Here is a 4,495-nt window from a genome sequence, read left to right as displayed (position 1 = left end):
GCCGCCATCTCCAAGTGATGCTGCATGTCGAGCGCGAGGGAGAGACGCAGCAGTGCACAGATCGCTACCCTCGTCTCTCTATTGAGTCACGTGCCTATTTGGTTTGATTTGGGCGGGGTCTGAGCAGGTCGGCCATGATGGTAGGAGACGATATCGGTTGCCAGGGGCCACGCCTTCAGAACTTCACAGAGGCGCAACTAAACATTCCAGAAATAGCGAAAGAGAGACACCGCAGCTTAGTATTTGTTTACATTTTAGCAATACGCCACAGTTTCTTTGGAAGATATGGAGAAGGAAGAGAAATAAAAGGGGTCCTATCGGGAGAGACTAAATAACAATGCTAGCCAGCTTTATTTAGAGAAACTGCTTGTCAATAAACTGACAGCAGCAACAGCGAGCAAAGCATGATTTCAAAAGCAACACATTTCAGCACAGTTCGCCTTTTATTTAACACAAACGAATGAAATTAATACTCTGTTATTCAACTAGAGTTGTTTAATTTTTTGTTATAGATATATCAGTACTGCGAATGTTTTAAAAAGACACTTTTTTTAGTGACGTACGACTCGCATTGACAGGGGAATGTCCGATCTGTCTGCTTGACATTCCACGGCAGGTGCAAATGCACGTATCTGATTCCTGAAACATCAAGTATGACTGAACTCTCACAGTTTAACGTTACAGGTTTGGGGGTTTCTAAGTCTTGCACCCAGCCGCAGCAGAATTGTTCATAAGCTTCTAATGACTTAAAGCTTCTGAACTCTTGCATTGTGTAGGCAGTCACGTTAGGCACTGATACCATAAACCAGGTAATTGACTATGTCAGGGTATGTGAAAGGTGGTAGTGCTTTGGGTCTTTCGTCCATTCTGTAGCAGGTCATCCGTGTCCATGTTGTTGATGTCAAGTAGTTTCTCTAAATAACGCTGCTTGGTGTTGTTATTTAGTCTCTCACGATAGAGCCTTTTGCTTCCCCCTTCTTCATTTATTTCCAAGAAACTGTGCCTTATCGCAAAAATGCAAACAAATACCAAGCTGCTCTCTCTCTGTCGCTATTTCTCTAGGTCTCATGGTCGAAGTAACCATGATAATGGATAGCATTTCCTTCCAAGATGGCGACGCCTTCCCACAATGCAACGCGGAGTGAACCTTTTGCTTTCCCCTTCTTCATTTATTTCCAAGAAACTGTGCCTTATCGCAAAAATGCGAACAAATATCAAGCTACTCTCTCTCTCTGTCGCTATTTCTCTCGGTCTCACGGTCGAAGTAACCATGACAACGGATAGCATTTCCTTCCAAGATGGCGACGCCTTCCCACAATGCAACGCGGAGTGAACCGTGTGACGTCACATTCTCATTCTCAATAGGCTTGTTTCAGATGCGCTTTGCCTCGCCTGAAATGTATGCTAGAGTAGGCGGCTGCAGTGAAAGGAGGAGTGAAAAAAAGTGCAGGCAAGCCGGACAGATCTCTCTTCTCGCAGAGGATCAGACACCTGTGAGATCAAAGACTGATATCATGGGATTGGGATTCATGCTCGTGCATGGTGTTGCTAATTAACTGGATCATGGTGCGTTCACACCAAACGAGAATAGAGCGTCTGGCGCGAGTGATTTCATTGTTAAGTCAATGCAAAGACGCGTTACGCGCGTAAAAAATTCCTGCGGCGCGAATGAGGTGTAGAGCGCGCCGTGGTAGATGCGAATACGCCTCATTCGCGCGGCAAGTTCGAGCGTCTGACGCGTTCCGCGTGCATGATTTTATTGAGTGCTTTTGTGCATTCACGCGTTTGACGCGAACTCGCGTCTGCCGCCCGTGTTGAAAAATCTGAACTTTAGCGTCAATTCGCGCCGCGTTAACCAATCAGGAGCCTAGCTGCTGTCACGTGGTGAAGTATCTGGATGCTTCAATAAATTATTTTGTACTAAATGCCTGATGTGGTTCTAATGCACAACAAAGCAAATATTTTATCACATAAAACTTGATTTCAATATATGAGACATATTCAATTTGTATTGAATGCTATTTATTCCATTTCATATGATTATATTAAATATTATTCTAATGTAAAGGCAACCAACATACTATAGCTCATAAATCCGTGTCTGGAGAGTGTTGTGTAAGAGAGAAAAAAATCACAGGACAGGTAATTACTTTTGGAGGCTGGCTCAAATTATCATCAAAACAAAAATAAATGACAGATTAGGTGGATGAGGCCGAGGGTGAGAGAAAGAGAAAATGTCAGTATTTCATTGAGACTTGAGATTAAATGAACTGCTTAAAGGAGCTGTATGTAAGATTGTGGCCAAAACTAGCACTGCAATCACTGTCAAATTACTGTAGAGTGTAGGGTTGCCACCCGTCCCTTAAAATACGGAATCGTCCCGTATTTGTGAAATAAACAGCGCGTCCCGTTTTGAATCAATACGGGACGCGGTTTGTCCCGTATTTCCGAGTTGTCTTAAATGCATCATCACATGCAAATCATAACACCCGCATTCTGTGAAGACTCGTCCTATTCTACCCTTGATTGGGTAATACTCGCTGCCATTGTTGGTTTGATTGGTTTGTTTAATAACATCAGGTTCAGGGCCAATCAGAGTCAGAGGAGGGCGGGTCTTTTGGCAGAGAGTTGATAGCAATGCTAGCTTAGAGAAATCAAAGCACCGTCTCACAGTTCTTCATACGTTAAGGATCTCCCGAAGCAGATAGTCATAGTGTAATGACAGTTTTTTAATCAGCTCAATAATGTTCTGATTGATTACGTTTTCATATGCTCCATACCCTATGCCCATTTGCTAAGAAATAATGTTTCAATGTAAATGAATTATATCCATACATTATGGTATGATTTGTTTATTATAGTTAAGGTAGTCAGACACATGCATTTTTTAAATAAGAGAGAGATATTTAATAGGCCTACATATTTAATAATAAAAATGTGCATGTGTGAAGAAAATGACTTATGCTTAACAAATCTAGAGAATAGGTCAATAGGTCTGAATACATAAATAAATAAATACATAAATAGATTTTCTTACCAATAATAAAAATAGTGTTATAATTAAATTTAGAAATGTTTGTAGATTATAGGTTATTTATGTGTGGTATCACTGTTTGGATGGTGTTACATGTTTGAAAGAAACAGCTACTCAGTGCTGCATGGAGTGACAAGTACACTTAACGCCTATAGTCCAATACTGCACAGTACTACTGGTCTACTGATGTTTTTGATGTTCAAGATCCTTTGCTAAAGTCATAGTTTTTTCCAATCAAATTTAGTATTTGTTTGAGTATCAACACATTTGTTTAATTTATAGTGAATAATTTATGGATCTGTTAATTTAATAAGTTAATAAGTTAACATCTCACATACAACTCCGACGAAAGGCCATTTTTTTTGTAATCTCATTGTCACACTTTGTTAACGTTGTTTGTGATAGAGAGTGATTTATTCACAATGATTTCAATAGCAGATAGCTTATTATAATGTCCATTGGTATGATCTTATTACTTTCCTGAAAAATATGTTTTGAGTTATGATACCATTGGCATACCGTCGGGCCTGTGGTCATTGTGGCCCTGAGGGCTTTGGCCCCCGCTGCGGCCGCCGGCAGGCGTCCCTTATTTTTTTGTATTGAAGGTGGCAACCCTAGTAGAGTGGTTTATCCCCTCCCCCTCCTCCCTGATTCGAGGTTGCCAGATCGGCTGCAGGATCCAGCAGGAGCGTGACGAGCTGCAGCTGTGGTAACTAGAGCAGAGCTGGCAACCCGGATGCCGCAACACTACTGACTTCGTGATTGGTAGATGGGTGGAGGGTGGAGCATCAGACCAAAACACAACATGACATCATCAACATCAGTTGAGGGCTGCAACTGCACTTTTTAAATGACAATATCCTGGCCAGACTACTGTTGTCAGTGATATAAGTATTTGAAATGTACATGATTTCTCAATGTCTAGTGACATTTCAGGGCCATTTTATGATTAATTGAAATACATTTCTTACATACAGCTCCTTTAAGTATTCTTGTAGTATTAATTTTCACATGCAGTTACACATTGTCGGTTAAAAACAAGAAAGTGGCTGGTAAAAACATTGAGTGGCTGGTAGATTTTGAAATCCACCAGCCACAGTGGCCGGTGGACAAAAAAGTTAATTTCCATCCCTGAAAAGTACGCTACTACATCACTTAAAATGTAGCCTAAGTTAACGTTACTCAAGTAAAAGTAAAATTACACATTTTTTAAACTACTCAAAAAAGTACAATTTCAACAAAAAAACTACTACTTAATTACAGTAATGTGAGTATTTGTAATTCGTTACTTAGTTACTTCACACCCGTGAACAAATTTAAAAATGTTCGCCATGCTCTGAAATCTTGGAAGCTGTCTTTCAATGCGCATGAGCAGACCAGCGCCGCTCTCCTTGCCGCGCATGCGCGGAGAACTGGGCTTCTCGTCGCAAATGTCAGCGACACGGACAAACCCTGGGACAA

Source organism: Rhinichthys klamathensis, unplaced genomic scaffold (assembly GCF_029890125.1).
Source record: "Rhinichthys klamathensis goyatoka isolate OS25496 unplaced genomic scaffold, OSU_Roscu_1.1 h1tg000111l_1, whole genome shotgun sequence".
NCBI lineage: Eukaryota > Metazoa > Chordata > Actinopteri > Cypriniformes > Leuciscidae > Rhinichthys > Rhinichthys klamathensis.
The sequence above is the reverse complement of the archived record's forward strand: the minus strand, read 5'-3'. Positions refer to the sequence as shown.